Here is a 23,526-nt window from a genome sequence, read left to right as displayed (position 1 = left end):
TGACAGTTTATCAATGAGCTATTGGAAGGTTGCTGGAGGAGGATGGTGTACTGGCACAACCCTTAATTCTGGTGGAGAAAAGGCAGTCTTCTCTTTGGCTTCCTTGGTCAGAGGGATTGCCAATAACCTGTGGTCAGGTTGATGGTGGACAAGAATTGTGCTTCTCCCAGTCGGTCGATTAGCTCATCTATCTGATGTGTGGGGCAGGCATCGAACTGGACCACCTGGTTTAATTTCTGGAAGTCATTGCAGAATCTCCTGGTGCCATCTGGCTTAAGGCACCAGAATAACTGGACTGGACCATTGACTATGGCACTCCTCAGTGACTCCCACCTCCAGCAGCCTCTTGACTTTGGTCCTGATCTCTTCTCTTTTTGCCTGTGTGATCCGGTCTGGTTTCTCCCCCAGTGAATTACATAAAGCAGCTTTTCCAGCCGGGCAGCATCCCATATCCCCCCACAACCTGCTCCAGTGGCTGCCTCGACCTTCCAGCCCCCCAGCCTTGACCTGCATTATCGCAGCCCCAGAACTAACAGCTGGTTGTTGTTTGGAGCCTGCAGCCAGTGGGAGACATGATAAACTTTTCTTAGGGGGGCACATGCTTGGTTTGCTCCATCAGCAGTACCCTGGGGATCAGGATGCCTGGGTCCCGGCCCTGGCTCTCAGAGGGGCGTGTGGGGTAATGGTCAGAGCTAGGCTGACCAGTACATGTAGATTGGGTGCATTTGTGGCTGCTGTGCTGGAGACCTGGGTAGCCAGCATGCTGGCCCCTTTTGTAAAATTAGGGGGGTGTCCTAATCAGTGCCAGCCTCCCCGGGGGAGGCTTTGCTCATTGCTGAAATACAAACACAGACAGCAGGGGTCAGACTCCAGCTCCCACCACGCACCCTGTCCGCAGTGTGGGGCATCTCCCCTGGGCAGCAGCGGGTTGGCTTTGGGGGCTGGAGAGAACAGGAGGATTCAGTCAGCAGAGGCTGCCGATCCGTCCCATTCACCAGGGCTGCCATCCTGCGGCTTCAGCATTAGTGGCTGGGGTGACTTGGGGAAAGGTCTCAACCTCCCCACATCCCACTTCACTGCTGCCAGAATCCCTCCTGCCCCCCCCGCTACAGTCCCCTCCCTACCCAACCTGGGTGGGGCTGGAGGAGAGGGGTCTGAGAACTTGAGCTGTGGATTGGAGGTGGAACAGCTGTCAGGGGCACTGACGGGGAGGTGGCAGGAGCTCCCCGTACAAGGAGGGGGGTTGCCACTGGAGGTCACTAGGAAGGAAAACAAGACTCCATCCTGGGGGTCAGGAGGGGAAATCCATCCCTCAGAGGTGGGCAGGGGCTGGGTGGAAATGCTGCTGGTTCCAGGGGCCGTTAATCCCCCCTGATTCCTGGGAGGCGTCTGAGTCTCAGACAGGTTCTCGTTCCCTTACAGCAAGAGGACGTCACGGCCAATGTGATGCGCCAGCTCCGTATCATGTGGCACTTGCGCCAGGTGCCCGAGGCGCTGCAGAGCCTGTGCCTCTGAGGCCACCAGCAACTCCCGCTCCCTGCTGCAGCTACTGCTCTGGCTCTCTGTAAATGGGGAGCTAGTGGAAGGGGAAATGGAGCCCCCTGGCACTCACAGAAAGCTGATTACAGAATGAGCCCGAACTGAGAGGCACCATATCCGCCCCCCTAAAGAGCCAGACTTCAGTGGTGATACAGCCCAGCTGGGGTAGCAACAGGATTGAGAACGAGGTAGGAAGTTCATAGCAGCAAGGAAAGCCTGGAGGGGAACTTGAGAAGAGAGGTTGGAAAAGTGCAGCAAAGAGAAAGGTGCAGACCTAGCTGTTGGGTCCAGGGCCCTGAGCTGCTATCAATGTCAGGGTGGGACTGGGTTCCCCTACCGGCCCCAGAGGAGGCGGCGTACACGCACCTGGAGAGGGTTCCCAAGCCCAGCAAGGGGGCTACAGGCTGAGCAAGTGCCCCAGCGATGGCAGAAGGACTTCTGTCTGTGGAAAGACCTCTTTGGACTTTTAGTGTGAGGCAAGCTGGGCCCCAGAAGGGTGGACTAAAGGTGGTGACCTGGCCGGAGTTACCAGGCAGAGAAACTGCCGTGGTGCTGGAGCGACCATGGATGGGGGACGCTAGCCCAGCAAGAGGGCTGAGATGCCATGCCTGGCCGCCGGGGGGCACCTAACAATGAGTAGATTCATTTATGATTAGCATAGTTGGCAGGATTGAGTTCCCCCTGTGATCCGTGAGGGAAGTCTTGGTTGCTGAAGGAATCATAGAATATCAGGGTTAGAAGGGACCTCCGGAGGTCATCTAGTCCAACCCCCTGCTCAAAGCAGGACCAATCCCCAGACAGTTTTTTGCCCTGATCCCTAAATGGCCCCCTCAAGGATTGAGCTCACAACCCCGGGTTTAGCAGGCCAATGCTCAAACCACTGAGCTATCCCTCCCCCAAGCAGGTGTATCAAGGGACCAAGCTGGTCGCTGGATTTCCCACTTCAGTTCCAGGGACTGGCTAAGCAGCCAAAGCAGATCTAGGGGTTTCTCCAGCAGCTCCTAGAAAACCAACAGACGCAGAAGGAAGTGCAGGTGCAGCTATAGACGCAGCAGCAGCAATACCTGTGAGAGATCCTGCAAAGGGAAATCAACCCAGGGTCTGCTATGCCCATGGACAAAAAGAGCAGAGAAGGAGAGCATGCCTGGGCTGTGCTGAGAAGGTTAGCCCAGGGAGAAGGGCATGAGAAAGTGTACAAGCGTGGCCTAATGCCAAGATGGGAGCAAGAGTTCTTTGTTTTGGGGGCAGAGAAGCAGGCCATATCAAAAGACACGGCCTGCTTAGGAAATTGCTGAGTGGCTGAACGAGGGGCCAGGGCCCTAAGAAGTTAGAAAGAAAGGAGAAGGTGTCCTCTGACACAAACCCCCATGAGGCAGGCAAGGTGGAGGTGGCTGGGGTGGCCATGGACCTTGCAGACCCTCCACCAACACACCCTGTCGGGTGCTGCAGGGAGATGAAGGATGAAATGATTGGCCCAGAGATGAAGCAGACTGGAGGAGGGACAAGCACAAGGGTGGAGCAGTCCATGGTGGGTTCTCAGACCCTGACCGAAAAGGTTTTGGCCTATGCAGCGGCAGTAGCAAAAAGGCAACAGAAGACGCTAAAGGCTTCAGGACAGGCTCTGCAAGCAGCTGTTCATGAGACTGAGTGGCTGCAGGAAGAGCGTCGGGATACTGCAGAAGAGAAGGTTTGCCCCGAGCGAGCTGGCAGTGGAGCTGCAGACACTGCGCACAGGCTGTACAAGCGCGCAGCCGGTGACGGCGAGTGAACTCTGTTACAAGTCCGCTTCCATTGTGGAAACAGCCTGGTATTGGAGAGTGGTGGGGATGGCCTGTGGGCGAGGATGGCTGGAGGGGTCATACAGGAGGGACAGCAGCGTCCAGTGAGGAGATCAGGGAACGGGTTGTTTGCAGTCCTGCCACTGAGCGGTAACGTGATCCTGGCCAGGTCACTCTCCCACCTGGTGCCTCACTTTCTCTATCTTTGAAATGGGGATCATCCCGACCCACATTAAGAAAGGGTTTGATCCTCTGCTCTTGCTTGCCAAATCCCTGCCCTCCTTGCCCCACACAGGCCTCTGCCCTGTTGCTCAAATGTAGCGATTGATAGAGGTTCAGGTCAGAAAAGACCATTATGTGCATCTAGTCGCCCCTCCTGTATAACTCAGGGCCTAGAATGTGACCCAGTGGTTCCTTCAGCCAACCATAGCATGGGACTGAGCCAGAGCACGTCTTTTGGAACGACATCCACATGCAGGAGCGCCAGTTGGCTACCAGAAAATCTCTCTTCTGCAGTGACGTGGGGTTAAGGGACACGGGGGAAAGACATGGCGGCTGTGACTAAACTTAGAGCAGGGTGGGAAACCGAGACACAGTTGGGACCTGTCTACACTACAGGTCTGTCGTGCATTTGTAATCTGCTGACACCCACATGTTGTTCAGAGCCTATGGACAACACAGCTCCTAAAGTGTGTTTGTTCTGTGCTTATCCCGTATGTACCAGCAGGGCTGGACGGCCTTTCTCACTGTGCTGTGGGGAGCAGGTCCTGGGTACTAAGGGTCTGAAGAAGCTCTCAAGGACTAATTTTTTAAAATAATTGTTATCAATGAATTGGGAGAAAACATACAATCACTGCGGATAAGATTGGGGGGTGACAAAATACAGGCAGAGTGGTAATTCCTGATGGCGAGAGGGCAGTGATATACAGCGATCTGGCTCATTCGGCCAGCTGGACCCATTCAAAGAAAACAAGTTTGAGCAGAGCCCAATGCAAGTTCCTATACGTAGCCACAAGGCACGCCGGCCACACCTCCAGAATGGGGACGTGGATCCAGGAAAGCAGTGACTCTGAAAAGGATTTAGGGGCCAGAGTGGAGAAGCCACTCAACATGAGCTCCCAGTGTGATGCTGTGGTGAACAGGGCTAAAGCCATCATTAGACGAAGGAGCAGAGCCGTGAGTAGGATAGGGAGGTGACACAGCAGCAGTGAGACTGCTATTGGAATACTGCCTCCAGTCTTGGTGTCCTCCTTTGAAAAAGATGGTCCTAGAAATTGGAGCTGGGGCAGCAAAGAGCCACCAAATGTTCTGAGGGCTGGAGAAAAATGCCTTCTAGTGAGCTATTGAAAGAGCTTAACCTGTTTAACTTATCAAAAGAAGATTGAAGGGGACTTCACTGAAGTCTTGAAATGCCTTAATGGAGAGAAAATATTGGGTATTAAAGGGCTCTTTAATCGAGCAGAGAAAGGCAGAACAAGACCCAATGGCTGGAAGGTGAAAAGAGACAAATTCCTATGACAAATAAGGCACAAATATTCAACAGCGAGGATGATTGACCACAGGAAGAAGCTACCATGGAAAGTGGTGGATTCTGCATCTCTTGATGTCATTTAATAAAGACTAGATGCCTTTCCGGAATGTGTTTGCCCCAAAAGTAGCTATTGTGGTAGACAGGAGGCCTGTGATATGCAGGGGGTCAGATTAGATGCTCTAACGGTCTCTGCTGCCCATAAAGTCTACTCATTTCTGAGAAACCGAGTGTAGCATTGGGAGCAGCCTCTGCTTATTAAACAATCAGTTTGTCAGCACCTGCAGGACAATTTGGTTCTTAGGACTAGTGAGCATGGACTTGTCAAGAACAAATCATTCCAGACCAATCCTAGCTCCTTCTTTGGCAGGGTTAGGGGCCTAGTGGAGGTGGGTAAACAGTAGATGTGATCTATCTTGGTGTTAATAAGGCTTTTGACACAGTCCCATAGGACATTCTCACAAGCAAACAGATGCTGCTTAGCACTGTCAGAGCAGCTTTTGCTGGGGGATTCTCCCAGCACTTTCCAATAGTGGGAAAGTATGAAATCCCCATTTGACTGCTGGGGACAGAGCCTAGAGCGGGGAGCAACTTACCCCAAGTCCCACAGGTCAATAGGAAACCAGCAATGGAACCCAGGAGTCCTGACTCCCAGTTCCCTGCTCCAATCACTCCAGCGGAGCACACTCCCTCTCAAAGCAGGGGGACCGGACATGAGGGCCTGGTTGTAATTGCCAGCTGTGGGAGGGAGTGTGCAGCAGTGGTTAGTGAAGGGGCCTGGAAATAAGGACTGCTGGGTCTATTGGAGAGTGTCACTAGGAGCAGTACATAAGATGAGGTGTCCTATCATGTTTACTCAGATCAGATTAGGACATAATAGAATGGCTGAAATAGTTTATTTTATTTGTATTGTATTATTTTGCAATTGTTAAGAGCAGCAACTACTCAGCTCAGACTGAAGCATCTTATCTAATTTTTGAGATCTAAGTGTCTCCTCTTTGAGTGCCACGAGACAAGTTAACACATTGTGACAAAGAATTTACTTGCCACTTGTTATGATTTCAAGAAACAAACTGGTTTAGTTTGAATAGGATTTTCGGTCAGAAACGGTTTCAATGAAATTTCCCCACCATCTCGATTCCTGGGCTCTATCTCTGCCTTTCGGGGGAGGGGGGGGGGTTGATGTCTGTTAGAACAGGAGTCTGATTTGGATAGGGATAGAGACCTCTTCAATGTTTTTAATGAAGTAAATACTAATGGGAATTGTGTGATCATGGGAGACTTTAACTTCCCAGATATAGACTGGAGGACAAGTGCTAGTAATATAATAGGGCTCAGATTTTCCTAGATGTGATAGCTGATGGATTCCTTCACCAAGTAGTTGCTGAACCAACAAGAGGGGATGCCATTTTAGATTTGGTTTTGGTGAGTAGTGAGGATCTCTTAGAAGAAATGGTTGTAGGGGACAGCCTTGGTTTCAGCGATCATGTGCTAATTCAGTTTACAATAAATGGAAGGGTAAACAAAAATAGATCTGTGACTAGGGTTTTTTTTTTCAAAAGGGCTAACTTTAAAAAATTAAGGAAATTAGATAGGGAAGTGGATTGGACTGAAGAACTTGTGGAACAGATGGATCAGACTGAACAGGTTCCAAACCTCTCGGAGGCTCTGACCTTCTAAACAGGGACGTCTGCTTTCTAGTAAAATCAGGAAAAAGAAAGGAGAAAACTCAAAAGAGGTTCCTCCTGGCGCTCACGTACATGACCCCTAATACTCTCTCAGTCCTCAAAGAGAGACCTCGAGAAGGAGACTTGCTGAAGGAAAGCTACAGGGGACTCAGAAGTTTCCCTGGCCCTGCGCCCCTGTCCTGCCTGGCTGATGTCAGCATCTCTCTGTGAGGTCACCACCTCCCAAGCACCTTTGACCAATAGGCTGAGGTCCTGCAAAAGGCCTTTGTGATGTCACTGTCACACCCACCCCTCCCCTGCAGTGCTAATGTTCTGCCCTAGGCCAGACCCTTTGGAGGTTTGAGCTACTCTCTGTGGATCACCCCGCTCAATGAGTGTTCATTCTAGGAAGCAAGCCGGCTAGACAGTAAAACAGCAGAGGCTGCTCCCAATGCTACACTCGGTTTCTCAGAAATGAGTAGACTTTATGGGCAGAAGAGACCGTTAGAGCATCTAATCTGACCCCCTGCATATCACAGGCCTTTCTGCACCATATGGGGCAGGCAGAGCTCTTCCTGGGCGCAGGGGGAATGGGATGGGGGTAGATCAGGGAAAGGGGGGAGGGGAATGGGTGTGAGGGAAAGAGCTCCTGTCCCAGATGAAGGAATTTGGGGGCAGAGGAAAGGACCCTGCTCCACAGAGAGGGGAGAGGGTTTCTGTGAGTGCCAGGGGGCTCCATTTCCCCTTCCACTAGCTCCCCATTTACAGAGAGCCAGAGCAGTACCTGCAGCAGAGAGCGGGAGTTGCTGGTGGCCTCAGAGGCACAGGCCCTGCAGCGCCTCGGGCACCTGGCGCAAGTGCCGCATGATACGGAGCTGGCGCATCACATTGGCCGTGACGTCCTCATGCTGCAAGGGAACGAGAACCTGTCTGAGACTCAGACGCCTCCGAGGAATCAGGGGGGATTAACGGCCCCTGGAACCAGCAGCATTTCCACCCAGCCCCTGCCCACCTCTGAGGGATGGATTCCCCCTCCTGACCCCCAGGATGGAGTCTTGTTGTCCTTCCTAGTGACCTCCAGTGGCAACCCCCCTCCTTGTACGGGGAGCTCCTGCCACTTCCCCGTCAGTGCCCCTGACAGCTGTTCCACCTCCAATCCACAGCTCAAGTTCTCAGACCCCTCTCCTCCAGCCCCACCCAGGTTGGGTAGGGAGGGGACTGTAGCGGGGGGGCAGGAGGGATTCTGGCAGCAGTGAAGTGGGATGTGGGGAGGTTGAGATCTTTCCCCAAGTCACCCCAGCCACTAATGCTGAAGCCGCAGGATGGCAGCCCTGGTGAATGGGACGGATCGGCAGCCCCTGCTGACTAGGGTTACCATACGTCCGGTTTTTCCCGGACATGTCCTGCTTTTAGGCAATCAAACGCCCGTCCGGGGGGAATTGCCGAAAAGCCAAACATGTCCGGGAAAATGCCGGCCGGGCACTTCCCCTCCCACGGCTGCTCTGCTCCGCTCCTCCCCTCTCAGACTTTAAGAGCCGAGCTGCCCGAGCCAGCGCTACTGGCTTCGGGCAGCCCCCCCTGCCTCCGGACCCTGAGCCACGGGCCAGGCACTTCCCTTCCCGGGCTCCAGCTGCGCTGGGGAAGCGCCGGCCGGGGGCGCAGGGTCTGGGGGCTGCCCGGAAAACCGTGAAGCCGGTAGCGCTGGGGCAGCCCTTTCCCCATGGCTGGGAGTGGGAGGGAGGAGGGGGCTGAGTTAGGGCGGGGAAGGGGCGGAGTTGGGGCGGGGCTAGGGGTGGGGAAATGGGCGGGGCCAGGGCCCGTGGAGGGTCCTCTTTTTTTATTTATTAGACATGGTAACCCTACTGCTGACTGAATCCTCCTGTTCTCTCCAGAACGGGTCCAGCCTTGCCAGCGGCAGGACAAGCGTCCCCTGCCCATGTGCCTCAGCCCTGCCTGGTCAGACGCCATCACCCGTCAGTCCTTGGCCTCCCAGGCTGCCAGTGATGGGAGCAACTCTGGGTGGTGGCTCGGGTGACACAGACACCAGACCACTAGGAATTGGGTGCGGCCCTGTGGGACAGGAGAGTCTCGCAGAGGGCACTTGGGGGACTCTCCTGCCCTTCCCAAGAGCGATAGCACCCTGTCCTAAGAACGTAAGTCTGGGATGAGGCAAAGCTTGTCATTAATTAGCCTGGCTAAAGAGCTGGGTGGAGCTGCTCCGGGGACAAGCTGGCTCGCTCCTGCTCATGGAGGTGAATTCATCTCCCTTCCCAGGAGCACCTGCTCTCCCTTTCATTCCCCACCAGGCTCCTTGTGCCAGGCCAGCGAATGGCCACAGGATGGGAATGAGGCCTGGGCCCCGCCCCAATCTCCTGAATTTAATGCAGCTGCTCACCTTGTCCCCCATCAGCTGCTGGGTTTCCCCCAGGAGGGAGTAGGTGACAGAGAGAGAGACACACACATTTGTCCTTCTGGTTGCAGGGCTTGTGTCCTTCCAATCCCATTAGTGGCTGCACAGTGGGCAGAGTCCTCGCTGCGTGCCTGGCCCAACAGAATTGCAGGGCGTGGTGTGGAACACAGAAAGAGATAGAGAGACTCATCCTCCAGCCGGGGTCAGTCTGAGAGAAATTGGCTGGGGTCCCAGTCTCACTCTTCTAGCGGGTGCCATTTCCCAGCTGGGTTCCTTACCCCTCTGGTGCAGCAGCAGCTGGTAGAGCCGGTAAAGCCCCTCCCTGGCCTGCCGGCTGATGTCCTTGGCTGGGTCACTGACGGACAGAGCCAGCTGTGCCATGTGGTGACCCATCCTGGGGAATTCCGCTGAGTTCTAATGGACGGGAGAGGGAGAGGGGACTCCATCAGCATTTTCCTGTTAGCTCCCAGTCCCCCCCGGGCCAGGACTCTCCTTCCCCTCAGCCCCTCTGCAGGAGATGCTAGAGGATAGGAGCTAGAGCCAGACCCTTAATTTCCTCTGCCCCCAAGGAAGCCTGGAGCACAGGGCTGTGGACAGGGCCCTCCATGAGGACTTGCTTCCCCAGCTGCTCCAGGATGACAGGGAGGCATGAACCTGGAGCACAGTCCCCTTAAAAGCCCAGAGTCACCACTTAACTAGGACAAGAAGAACTTGACTCAAGCCAGGCTCACTCTCTGCTCTGACTCTGCCTCCCCAAGAGGAACACTCCTAACCCACAGCCCCTGCAGCAGCAGATCCTACAGCCCGTCGGAGCCAGATCACCTACGCCTGGAGTCAGGAAGCTGGGGTCAGAGGTCACTTACGTCAAACTCAGTGAGGGTGATGGTGAATCTGAGCAGGGCCGTGCTGCTCTTAACGGCCCTGGCTCTCTCTCGCGGCACCCTGGACACGATCCAGTAGTTAATGTGCTGTGGGGAAAGGAGGCATTGCACTGACTGCCCTGACCAAGGATGCCCACTGGGGGCCCGGCTAGGAGGACAGACTGGAAAATGGATCTAAGAGTGAAGGTAAAATTGCCCCCACCGCTCTCATCGGGCTCACCTCCAAGATGTAGTGGAGCCTGTCGGTGTCTGGGGACTCTGCCAGCAGGTTCCCCAGCATGGCGTCCAGGAGGTCTGGCAAGACCCTAGGCAGATCCTGAAAGCAAGGGAGAGCCATGGGTCAGAGTTAGGGAAACTGGGGCTAAACTTGCCACAGGATGGGAAAACGGGTCTCTGGGAAGCACTGGTGAGACCCCCAAACACATATCCTGGCCTCTCTCCTTCACATCCCACTGCAGGCAATTAGCAAGGACTCATGGCAGGATGACAGCTGGCTCTTCAATCCATGACTTTAGCTGATCTACCTGCACTTGGGCGGTGTCCTTCTCCATGCCCAGGGTGAAGACGGCGTGCAGGGCAGCTCGGAGGAGGTGGGTCTCCAGCTCTGGCTCCAGGGCAGGTGTCATGGTGCTGGCAAGAGAGAGGAGCCGGTATTAGACTGTGCAGTACGGGGATGGGACTGGCACCAACACGCAGGTGAAACTGCAGGGAAATAGGCACAGGCTGGCAAGAAGGGAAACTGAGGCACCGAGCCAGGGAATGACAAGGCCAAGGTTTCTCAGACAGACAGTGGCAGGGCAGGAATAGCCCGTTCCCTGCACCCTGCTGCCCCTCCTGTATCTGATCCTGGGTGTGAGCCTCTCCCCAAAGCCGTTGCAATGTTACTGGAGTGAAAAGAACAGCCCAGCCAGGAGAGAGTGAACCTTCCCCGCACCTCTGCCAGAGGAGCCACCCTTGGGCGGTGACCTGGGAGTGGGAGGGGCAGTGACTCCCAGCCCTGGGCCTGAGCAGCACTGGGGTTAGGGGAACCGGGCCGGAGGGTCTCGGTACCTGAGGTTGCCCACAGCAATCAGGGAGTTGGCGAGGACGGCGCTGGGTGGAGAGTTATCAGGCAGCTCCTCAATGAGCTCCTATGAGACCCAAAGGAGACAAAGGAGCGTGTGAGAAAGGTCCCCGTTAGGGCTGGTGGATCATCAGGGACAAGACCCTCTGCAGGGGGTCAGGTGCTGGGAAGGGGCAGGACAGTCTCGGTTCCAGCACAGCTGGGGAACGTTTGTACCTTTTCTCCATCTTGGAGCTGCTCTCGGCTGTTATTGAGAGCAGCCTGCTCTGTGGCCACGTCCACCCATTCCTCCTCCTTGTCCCCTGAGTCCCTGGCGGTCCCTGCACCAGGGAGAGAAGGGGACAGGGTGACGCCTGCTGCCACTCGGGGGAAGGACAGGGGCACGGTGGGGCAATGTGTCCCCTTCCCACCTCCGGGACCCAGGGCAGATCGGGCCCCACACTCCCCCGTCTCAGTGATGCCTTCAGCCCCCAACTCCTTCAGGAGCCCATAGCAAAGAGACCCCCCCCCCCACGCTGTCCTGGACTCCCTGGGAGGTGCCTCCCCCCAACTGGAATACCGAGGACCAAAGTGGCAGCATCTAGTGTCAGTGGGGTTCGTGTGGCTCAGGCCAGACCCCTGGGCTGGGGATCCGCCCCCATAGCACTGATCGAGGGCCTGGGCCCAGTGTGTTCACAGCCCCGCCCTCACCTCTCCCTGAGCCCAGCCTGACTCCTCACCTGGAACAAAGCTGCGGCGCCCATCGGCCTCGCTGCTGCCCGAGTCCCAGGCACTGCTGCTGTCCCATGGGGAGCGGGCCGAGCTGCTGGTGGTGGGACAGGGATCCTCCACCTCCTGCCCTGGGGAGGCTGGAAGGTCCTCACTGACCGGGCCGGGCGATGCCTCCTGCTGGGAATCAGGGCTGGGCTCCTGGGGCCGCTGCTGCCCACACAACATGCCCCAGAGTCACTCTGCCCGGCTCCCCTCCTGCGCTGGGTCCTGCCTGCCCAGCCGCAGCCTGGCCCAGCTCCATTTCGACCTGGCCTCTCCCACCTCGGCGCCTGCGCTGGGAGCGGGTTTTCTCTGCCAGAAGACTGGGCACTTCCACCTCCTGGCCTGGCCGGGAGCTCCTTCCTCGCCAGTGGGGACGGAGGGGCCGCTCTGCTCCTGGGGAAGATGGAAGCTGCTTCCCTCAGGCTCTGGGGCCACCTGCAGAGCCTTCTTCCTGAACATCCTCAGGAGCCTGGCCACCCTGGAACCGAGCGGGGAGCGGGCGTGAGTCTGGGGTCAAGGCAGCCTCCCACTAACCAGCCTGTTTGGTCCCTCCCCATCCCTGCCCCAGCCAGAGCAGCTCCTCCTCCCCCCACAGGGGTGCATGTAATGCAATCTACACGCACTGGCAGGAGTTCATTGCATGATCTGCTCCCAGCGTTCCCCCTCGTCACCTCTGGGGCTGCAATGCCCGGGGAGTCTCCTCCTTTTCCATCACTGGGCTCAGTCACTTTGGACAAGCAGCTCCCTCCTGCCGTCCCAGGCCACACTCCCCCCCAGGCTAGAGAAGGAACAGAACCCAGGAGTCTGGACTTCTCCTGGGAAACCATTCCCCAGGTCAAAGTCCCGAGGCAGAGCAAGGCCAGGACCCCCGCCTTTCCCATTGATTTCCATGCTCAGCAGCTCACAGGGTCTGGCCCAGCTCAGAGACGCTCAGCCTGGGGAACGGTCTCCCACAAGGGAAGCGTTGGGAGCCCCATTGCTGGGACCTTTCCAAACACACTGGAGACGGCTCTGGAGAAGCCCCTCCCCGGTCTGAGAGCGAGGGGCTCCTGGGGGCGGTTTGCAAATCCAATCTCCTTTGGGAGAGATTCTTTCCCCCTCTTTCTGCCTCTCCCCAGACAGACAGGGGACGCCAACGGGGAACCCTAATGCCACTCACTTGCTCTGCTGACGGAGCGATGGATGGAGGATGTTCAGTATCGTCCCTCGCCCTCCTCCTCACTCCCCAAAGCCAAGGCAGGCTGGAGAGGGTGGTGGTGACATGAGGAGTTACCCTGCCCAGACAGCAGGCAGGGGGATAGCACTGGGCGATCGACTGGCTGTGAAAACAAGAGTCTATCTTATTGCCAAGGGACAGAGAAACTCGGCCAGCAGCAGGGGGTGCAGAACACTGGCCTAATGCGGGGGCGACAGCGCCTCCGGGATCCTGACATCCCGGCACTTTACACACCTTCCTGGAGCCTCCCAACCCCCCTGGGCTGTAGGGGCTGCTACCCCAACCCTACTGATGGGAAACAGGCCTGGGGTGGGGAAGCTACTGGCTCAGGGTCACACCAAGTGTCAGAGCCAGGGATGGGACCCAGCAGTCCTTATTTCCAGGCCCCTTCACTAACCATTGCTGCACACTCCCTCCCATAGCTGGCAATTACAACCAGGCCTTCATGTCCGGTCCCCCTGCTTTGAGAGGGAGTGTGCGCCGCTGGAGTGACTGGAGCAGGGAACTGGGAGTCAGGACTCCTGGGTTCCATTGCTGGTTTCCTATTGACCTGTGGGACTTTGGGTAAGTTGCTCCCCGCTCTAGGCTCTGTCCCCAGCAGTCAAATGGGGATTTCATACTTTCCCACTATTGGAAAGTGCTGGGAGAATCCCCCAGCAAAAGCTGCTCTGACAGTGCTAAGCAGCATCTGACCATTAGAGGTCAGAGCGCACTGCCCAGGAGGAGGAGTGTTTGGTTCTGGGCTGTTGGAGTATGGGCTTTCAACCATCTGTGCACACATATTATACTAATTGCATCTAGACCACATCTCCCTAGTTTGCTTGTGAGAATGTCCTTATTAACACCAAGATGGATCACATCTACTGTTTACCCACCTGCACCAGGCCCGTAACCCTGCCAAAGAAGGAGCTAGCATTGGTTTGGAATAATTTGTTCTTGACAAGTCCATGCTCACTAGTCCTAAGAACCAAATTGTCCTGTAGGTGCTGACAAACTGACTGTTTAATAAGGAGTTCCAGTATCTTTCCAGGTATGTTAATGGATGGGAAGATGTTCTTTTTCAGGGATCTTTGACGAGAACTGGGACACAGCACCTAGTTTGTTGAGTCCATAAAATGGAGACAGGCACCTCTTCTCTCCTCCCAGCACCCCAGAAACCTAAAAGAGTGGGACTCACATCCCTCAATGGGCTTTAAAAAAGACAATGGTTACAATGTGGCCCCAACCATTTCTGGTTTCTGCAGACTAGATGTTTTAGCAAAGTTTAGAATTCCTTGGTGCTCAACACCGTGAAACTCCCCTTTCTCCTTTACAAAGGGCTTTAACGCCCCTTATCTTACCCAGGCCCTCGACTGACCAAAGTTGGAGAATTGTCCCTGTTCCCATTGCAGAGCACTCCCCACGACACACACACAGAGTCCTCCTGGTGGTGGGAGGGGAACAGAGGAAAGGACAAAAGAAGTAAGAGATGAAGAGAAAGGAGGGAGGGATGGAGGAAAAGGTAAAACAAAAAGGACAAACCCTAATGTCCCCAGTGATTCTAAGGGAGAAAATCCCAGGTGGGGAATAAAATTCGGCCACCTTAAGCTAGTGTTTTCCATGCCTAGAATTCAGCTGGCGCCAGATGCATCAGACTGAACAGGTTCCAAACCTCTCGGAGGCTCTTACCTTCTAAACAGGGACGTCTGTTTTCTAGTAAAATCAGGAAAAAGAAAAGAGAAAACTCAAAAGAGGTTCCTCCTGGCGCTCACGTACGTGAACCCTAATACTCTCTCAGTCCTCAAAGAGAGACCTCGAGAAGGAGACTTGCTGAAGCAAAGCTACAGGGGACTCTGAGGTTTCCCTGGCCCTGCGCCCCTGTCCTGCCTGGCTGATGTCAGCATCGCTCTGTGAGGTCACCACCTCCCCAGCACCTTTGACCAATAGGCTGAGGTCCTGCAAAAGGCCTTTGTGATGTCACTGCCACACCCACCCCTCCCCTGCAGTGTTAATGTCCTGCCACAGGCCAGACCCTTTGGAGGTTTGAGCTACTCTCTGTGGATCACCCCGCTCAATGAGTGTTCATTCTAGGAAGCAAGCCGGCTAGACAGTAAAACATCAGAGGCTGCTGCCAATGCTACACTCGGTTTCTCAGAAATGAGTAGACTTTATGGGCAGCAGAGACAGTTAGAGCATCTAATCTGACCCCCTGCATATCACAGGCCTCCTGTCTACCACAATAGCTACTTTTGGGGTTAACACATTCCAGAAAGGCATCTAGTCTTTATTAAATGACATTAAGAGACGGAGAATCCACCACTTTCCTTGGTAGCTTCTTCCTGTGGTCAGTCATCCTCGCTGTTGAATATTTGTGCCTTATTTGTCATAGGAATTTGTCTCTTTTCACCTTCCAGCCATTGGGTCTTGTTCTGCCTTTCTCTGCTAGACTAGAGAGCCCTTTAATACCCAGTATTTTCTCTCCATTAAGGCACTTCAACACTTCAATGAAGTCCCCTTCAATCTTCTTTTGATAAGCTAAACAGGTTAAGCTCTTTCAATAACTCACTAGAAGGCATTTTTCTCCAGCCCTCAGAACATTTGATGTCTCTTTGCTGCCAACAGACAATTTTTGGCTGCTAGGAACTGAAACTTCCTTGATTAAATCACTCTCACACCCTTCAGTTTCAGGGAACTGCTTGCACCGAGTACCATGAGGATTCCTTTCTCCAGGAGCTTTTCTAAGCAGCAATTCACCCCTCACAGAAATTCTGCCCTTACCCTCTTCACCTAGGGCTTGCTCTAAAGGAACACTTTCCTGAGCAACAACAGACTCTGTCTGGGTCTTACTTACATTCAGGATCACCTTTGGCCCATCAGGCAGATCTCTACACAATCCCCTTTCAGGCAAACCCATAGACTGCCTAGATAAAAGGTTAGAAATATTTCCCTTCTCTTTGCCACACACAAGCTTAGGAATTTTTTTCTTTTTGCTACAAGTTGTTAAACTGTCCGTAGGTACCACAACCAAATTACCTTTCTGCTTTCCTTGTGCCCTGGCTAGGGTATCACCCTGATCAGACAGAGTTGTTACACCCTTCTCCAACCACACATGAGCAACAGGCAAAATACAAGCAACAGAATTGTTTGGTCTCTGGGATTTTGCTAAGACACTAACTGGATGCAACCTAGTTACGGTGCCATTCTCCCCAGCAGATGCAAACTTAGGACCATTCCCTTCCTGGGCTTTAGTTGAACCCAGAACCAACTCTGAGACAACTAAATTACTCTTAACCATCACAGGCCGAAAGGCACCTTCTGTCTGCTCCACAGACAAAAAAGAGTTGGAGACGCATTTTCCTTTACTAGACATACAGTTTGGGATTTCATTTCCCTTGTCCCAGCACACCGGGCTGTTCACAGACAACTGCTTGGAGACTGGGGTAGCTTCCTCCATAGGCAAGTCAATACCCCTGACAGACACAGGCACATTTCCTTCACTGTCACTATTCTTCGCACAGGAAACAGATAAGGTATAGGAACACTGATCTTCCACTCTCCTTGCCTTCCCAAACTGCTGACTAGATAAAGCCATCAGCTCACAAGACTGCCTAGGCTCATCCAAAATCTCCTTGTTCTCCTCTCCTTTCGCTTGATCTAATTCCAGATTTACTTCTGAGACATTAGATAGACATTCAGAAACTTCATTCACAGCCAAACAGCTACTTTCCAAAGACAAACTTTTGGAGAAACCCTCCATAGGCACAACCTTAGGATCAATCCTCTCTTGTGCCTGGTTTGTATTAACTTGACTGACCATAGCTTTAATATCATTTCCAATCATAATATCCTTAGGGATTATGTCTTTTACTCCCACAACCATGGTGCCCTCCAATCCCTTCCATTTCAGGTGGATTTTAGCCAAAGGCACCCTGACAAAATACTTAGACAAGGCTACAACAGTTACATCTTCACCTGGCAAATAATCTTCCTTCCTGACAAGACTTGCTTTAACCAGAGTAATATCTGCTGCGGTGTCCCTCCATGCCATACACCTCACTCCATTCACTTCTGCACTGCTAATAAACTCTGCGTTATTTCCCCCATATTTAGCTTTAATGTGAGTTTTAAGGTCAAATTCTTCAGAGACCACAGAAACAGCATTTGCACACAGGGCACCAATGCTGGGCTCTGTGTGGCTTGCCTGTGAGTTTACAACAACAGGGTTAGCATTGGCCATGGCATTTGGGGTTGCTGGTTTTGGGCTGCCCTTCAGTGTCGGGCAGTCTGGTCTCATGTGGCCCAGCATACCACAGTGATAGCATGTAACCTGTTCCGTCCTGGGATGTGAGTTCCTACCCTCCGGGCCCCCTTGAACTCCTTTAGAAGAGTCAGGCTTATTTTTAAATCCTTCCCTCCTCTTGAACTGGGGAGAATGGTGATTAGTTTTCCCCGGGGTTTTACACCCTTCTCGAGCCCTGTTTTGGGTATGGGCATCCGCAATCTCTGCTGCCCGTAGGATTGACTCAGGGTCCCTGTCACACACAGCTGCTCTCACATTGTCAGGCACAATGTCTAAGAACTGTTCCAAAGTTATTAAATCCAGCAGTTTTTCAAAACTCCCATGCGCCTTAGCTCCCATAACCCATTTTTTAACAAAACCCATCAGCTTATGAGCACATTCTACAAAAGTACAATCATTAGACATCCTAAACTTTCTAAACTTAACCCTGTAAGATTCAGGAGTAATCTTGAATCGCCTTAACACAGAATCCTTAAACCGCTCATAATCTAAGGCTTCTTGTTCCCCCAAGTCATTGAATACCTCCCTGGCTTTTCCAGTCAGTCTGGTCAGCAGGACAGGCATTCGCTGACCCTCAGGGATCTGGTACAGAATGCAGAGGCGTTCAAAGGTAGACAAAAACTCCTCTATATCCTCAGTATCGTTGTAAATGGGACACATCCTTTCCCAGTTTTTCTCATGGCGGGGGGGAAGTGGAGTACCAGGTGGGGATGACTTTCTCCGCTCTTCCATTACTTGGAGCTGAAGTCTGGCCGTCTCCTGTTCCATCTTATGAGTCTCCTGTTCCATCCTGTGAGTCTCCTGCTCAGCAGCGAGCAGCTCTAGACGTCCCTTACGAGCTCTCTCTTCTAACTCTGCTATTTTTTGCTTCTCCAGCAATCGAAGATCTGCTAGCTTCTGTTCATGCTCAAATTGCAGTTTACTTGTCACCCTTTGCATCCTAATTTTTTCTGCATCTTCTGCAGCCTTAGATAAGGGCTGTGCTCTTGCCCCCTGATCACTGGCTATTAACAGATTTCTCAGTTCTTCCTTTGTAGCTTTTTTTCTAAAGATTAACCTCTTTTCTGAACACAAATTTTCCAGGACTTTTTTGCCAAGTCCCTCATATGCTCTTTGCTCAGCCATTGCAGCAGCTCTTTAACTAACAAAACTCTCAATCCCAAAATTCAAATTTGGATAGTGTGGGGTTCTGACCCAAAGCTTAATTGACCTGGTTCTGTGGATCCTGCCGACTACGCCACTGTGACAATGCGGTTCTGGCGGAACCCAACTGAGAGCGCCAACTCAGGACAAATTGCTAAAACAGGGCAGTTACAGCCCAAGGCTGGGGGTTTTTCCACCTCTAAGGCAAACCAAACCAGCCAGACTAGGAGGACTTCGGTCTCATCCCACTGGCTAACCGCAAGTCTCACAAGCAATCTCCTTAGACACTCCAGTTTCCCAGTATTACCACCAGTGCCACACGTTATGGGGACAAATGGTTATGAAAACCAATACCCCAGTAAAAGAAAAAGGTTCTCCTGATCCCAAAGGATCAAGCCCCAGACCCAGGTCAATATACAAGTCAGATCTTACCCACAAATCACGCTGCTGCCAATCCTTTAGAATCTAAAATCTAAAGGTTTATTCATAAAAGGAAAAAGATAGAGATGAGAGTTAGAATTGGTTAAATGGAATCAATTACATACAGTAATGGCAAAGTTCTTGGTTCAGGCTTGCAGCAGCGATGGAATAAACTGCAGGTTCAAATCAAGTCTCTGGAATACATCCCCAGCTGGGATGGGTCATTCAGTCCTTTGTTCAGAGCTTCAGTTTGTAGCAAAGTTCCTCCAGAGGTAAGAAGCAGGATTGAAGACAAGATGGAGATGAGGCATCAGCCTTATATAGTCTTTTCCAGGTGTAAAAACACCTCTTTGTTTTTACTGTGGAAAATTACAGCAAAATGGAGTCTGGAGTCACATGGGCCAGTCCCTGCATACTTTTCTGAGTTACAAGGCGTATCTGCCTTCTCTCAATGGGTCCATTGTATAGCTGATGGTCCTTAATGGGCCATCAAGCAGGCTAGGCAGAGCTAATCTCAGCTTGTCTGGGATGTCACCCAGAAGCATAGCATAAGTTTGCCATATAGACAGTATAGAGCCAATATTTATAACTTCAACTACAAAACTGATACACACATATAGACAGCATAATCATAACCAATAAACCATAACCTTGTCCTAGACACCCCATTTGACCCCCTTTATACAAGATTTGGGTGCCACTACAGGACCTTGGTTGCAACAATGATCTATACGGTCCCAGTTTATGTCAATAACGTCACACCCCCAATGCAAAATTGATGCAGGAAGGGATGACACAAACATCACTGACTGCATCCCAAGAGCTCCCCATCGTGGGTTCTGTCTCACTACAGCTAGTATTGGGTTAGAAGCCATACCAGTGTATAACAGAAATGGTTTATCAAAATCATGTTCAACCACATGATTGAACCTCTTTACAAACTCAAGGTAAAACTTAGTTAGAACAATAGTGGATTGGATCTGCTCTTGCAGCATGGTTCCTGTATGTCTCATGTGATCTTGCCAAGAGCTAAAGAAAACCGCTACTTTATCCATACAAGCTCGGACAAATGTTTGGAACCCAATTAACATCGAATAAATGCAGATATTAATGTTCTTCATAGTACAGGAATCTTGGCATTTAGCCATGAAAGCAATATGGTAGTGTGCCTCAGTCTTCCTTTTCATACAGCACATTAGGTCTGGAATGTCTTTTCCCCTGTGAAAAGTTCCCATATTGTTTATAGGCATGAACTGTGAAACACCAGTGTAACAAGGCCTTTTAACATAACGTGTGTTTTCATGTATTCCTTTTAACATGTTCAAGGGATTTTCCAAAAGATTAGGCACATTGTACATTTTTACAGTTTGTGGCAATAGCAACACATTCATTACAAGATTTAGCAATGACAAGAAGTTCATTGCAAGTGTCCATCTACAATCATGTTTGTCATGCCACACCTTTGGCTCAATACCATTGGAGTTTGGGCATTTTAGGGTTAACCTGTGGCTTCCCTTTGCAAAATTCAGTTTTCTCTTTCCTCCTTGTCCTGCAGGATCAAACCCTGATTTCTCTTGCTTAACAGAATTCACTGGCTGATGGGGTGGGCCCTCTGTGCTAATAGCTATTAGCAAGTCCTCCCTTTCCCAGACAGGCAAGTAATTTGCACTACCCCAGACCAGAGCCAGTTCACCAGTTTTCATACTCGTAACTGCTATTATTCCCAAGGCTGGACTCTGTCTTAAAGAGATACCACACAAATCCAAAGAGTCTGCGGGTGAGAGTTTGCTTGCTCTCCCCCACATCCTCAAGCATTTAGCCATAAAACTGCTCTGCTCTGACACATCAGTAACCAAATCTGTCCTCAAACCCTGAAGCACAAACTGCTTATTTAAAGAATCAGAAAGGAGACATTCCTGTTCCAACACCATTGTCTCCCCAACAAGTTGGCCCCACACAGCCACTTGGTTATAGGGCAGCCTCAATTCCTTAACAACTTTTACTTCTTCTGAGACCTTCTCAAAGCTACCCACACTGGATCTTTTAAAAGGAAAGTCGGTGAATCCATTCACAACAGACAATTTTTGGCTGCTAGGAACTGAAACTTCCTTGATTAAATCAGTCTCACACCCTTCAGTTTCAGTTGCTTGCACCGATTACCATGAGGATTCCTTTCTCCAGGAGCTTTTCTAAGCAGCAATTCACCCCTCACAGAAATTCTGCCCTTACCCTCTTCACCTAGGGCTTGCTCTAAAGGAACACTTTCCTGAGCAACAACAGACTCTGTCTGGGTCCTTGAGAGCTTCTTCAGACCATTAGTACCCAGGACCTGCTCCCCACATCACAGTGAGAAATGCTGTCCAGCCCTGCTGGTACATAGGGGATAAGCACAGAACAAACGTACCTTTAGGAGCTGTGTTATCCATAGGCTCTGAACAACATGTGGGGGTCAGCAGATTACAAACGCACGACAGACCTGTAGTGTAGACAGGTCCCAACTGTGTCTCGGTTTCCCACCCTGTAAAATGGGGAGAAGAAACAAAACCTTGATTAGCTCCATTTGATAGCTGGGGAAACCGAGGCACCCAGCGGTGCAGAGACTCGCTCATGGTCCCAAAGCCAGGAATAGAAAACAGCAGATCTGATAGCCAGGCCTGGGACCTAACCCTGGTTTTCCTGGCCTTGCTGCTCTAAGTTTAGTCACAGCCGCCATGTCTTTTCCCCCGTGTCCCTTAACCCCACGTCACTGCAGAAGAGAGATTTTCTGGTAGCCAGCTGGCTCTCCTGCATGTGGATGTTGTTCCAAAAGACGTGCTCTGGCTCAGTCCCATGCTATGGTTGGCTGAAGGAACCACTTGGTCACATTCTAGCCCTGAGTTATACAGGAGGGGCGACTAGATGCACATAATGGTCCTTTCTGACCTGAACCTCTATCAATCGCTACATTTTCTGCTGCTAGGAAGAGAACTCTGGACCTATTTTCTCTCATTCACTTTCAGTCGGAATAATTTCAATCCAGGCCAAAGGATTTCCTCTTCCATTGTGTCTTCAGCACCTTTGGGAGCAACCAGTTACTGTTACCCACAGGTTTCCAGTTTCAACCTGTCCCTGGGTGAGATGGCCAGGAAAGGGGTTGGAGCTCAACTGCACCTAGCCCAGGTGATGCAGCTCCCTAGGGCGAAGGGAAGAAGTGTGGGGGTCACGTGACAAGATGCAGCCTGTGACTAGGACCCAGGCCTGCTGAGAGATAGAAGGGCAGCCTGTGCTCAGCCAGGAGAGAGACCCCAAGCGAAGCAGGCATGGGAGGGGCTTGGAGAGTCCTTTAAAGGTCAGGGACAAGCTGGGAAGGGGCCAGGCTGAGCACTAAGGACAAGGCCCTAGGAGGGAAAGACAGGGCAGTTTAGGAGATGGGGCAGATAGTCCAGTTGGTTTCGGCTCCCAGGAGCAGACACCCAGAGGTGAAGGTGATTGTCGGGGCTTCTGTCCTTCTTCCCCAGTGTAGATTTGATAGTGGAGAAGACTGATGCCATAAGGGGGAAGTGAGTTACCCCAAGGTCACCCAGTGAGTTTATATCACCAATACATACTCGGAAGGATCCAATAGAAACATGGATTTTCCAGTCTCTTCTTTCTAGGAGTCCCCAGGGCTAAGGTAAAACCCCTGCGGCCCCTCCCCATTCTGCTCACCTCCAAGATGTGCTGGAGTTTGTCTGTGCTGGGGGGTGCTGTCAGCAGGATCGAGAGCTCGTCATCCATGTTCTCTGGGCAGGCCTTGCTCAGAGCCTGCCAGCGGAGGGAGACCAGGGGTCAGGAGCCTGCATTAGCACCAGTGTGCCATTGACCAAGAGCTGGCTGAGGTAAGCGCTGCCTGGCCGGAGCTCGCACCCAGAAACCCTGCCCCAGGTCGGAACCCCCTCCCACACCCAAATTCCCTCCCAGACCTCACACCCGGCACCCCAATCCCCTGCCCCAGGTCGGAACCCCCTCCTGTACCCTAATCCCTCCCAGACCCCACACCCCCACCCCAATCCCCTACCCCAGCCCTGAGCCCCCTCCCGCACCCAAACTCCCTCCCAGACTCTGCACCCCAACCCTCTGCCCCAGCCCGGATCCCCCTCTGGCACCCCAACCCCCTAATCTCCAGCCCAATCCCAGAGCCCGCATCCCCACCGGAGCCCTCACCCCTCCCTGCACTCCAACCCCCAGCTCCAACCCAGTGAAAGTGAGTGAGGGTGTGAGAGCGAACGACTGAGAGAGGTGGGCTGGGCTGGAGTGAGTGGGGGTGGGGCCGTAGAGAAGGGCATGAAAGGGGTTGGATCAAGGGCGTTTGGTTTTGTGCAAGTAGAAAGTTGGCAACCCTACTTAAGGACCTTTGAAAAGCAGCCTCCTTAGCACCGCTCCTGATACCAGGGGCCAAGGCGCCCCCGGACATGAGAACCACAATAGGCCAGAGCAAAATGCTGCGTTAGAAATTGGAGCTCAGGCTGCCAAGCGAATGATAGCTGACAGACAGGAGATGTGGGAATTAAGGTTGTGCCTTCAGCCAGCAACTGGTGTTCATCCGTTTGCACCACACACACACCTGTAGGCAGGGCCACTATTTCCTTGTCTGTCTGCCTGTTTAGCGTCTCTCGGGCCTTACTGTGCCCATCACCGTGGTGTCTGAGTGGCAAACCAAGAGTTTGACGTGTGCATATGAAACTGCCTGACTGGAAGGACGTGGTTTGGTGTGGATCAGTGACTGCTGGGGCGATTGGTGGCAGAAGGCTCTGAGGGCCTGGCTCATTCCGACCTGGCTCATTCCAATGGCTTCTACAGCTCAGAGCAGCCCAGTCTCCTGCCTGGGTCC

The 23,526-nt window shown here is 52.6% G+C and overlaps 1 long non-coding RNA gene across 1 annotated transcript; it reads right to left on the bottom strand.

Annotated features, from left to right (window-relative positions):
• Positions 1 to 12,633: 12,633 nt before the first annotated feature.
• Positions 12,634 to 22,566, bottom strand: LOC135981524 (uncharacterized). Its single transcript, XR_010598580.1, has 3 exons — positions 22,365 to 22,566; positions 21,082 to 21,195; positions 12,634 to 12,938 (listed from the first exon to the last, which is right to left on the bottom strand). It is a non-coding gene; the product is annotated as an uncharacterized LOC135981524 (long non-coding RNA).
• Between the last annotated feature and the right edge of the window lie 960 nt (positions 22,567 to 23,526).

This window comes from Chrysemys picta, chromosome 2, assembly GCF_011386835.1.
Source record: "Chrysemys picta bellii isolate R12L10 chromosome 2, ASM1138683v2, whole genome shotgun sequence".
NCBI classification, from domain to species: domain Eukaryota; kingdom Metazoa; phylum Chordata; order Testudines; family Emydidae; genus Chrysemys; species Chrysemys picta.
The sequence above is the reverse complement of the archived record's forward strand: the minus strand, read 5'-3'. Positions and strand labels throughout refer to the sequence as shown.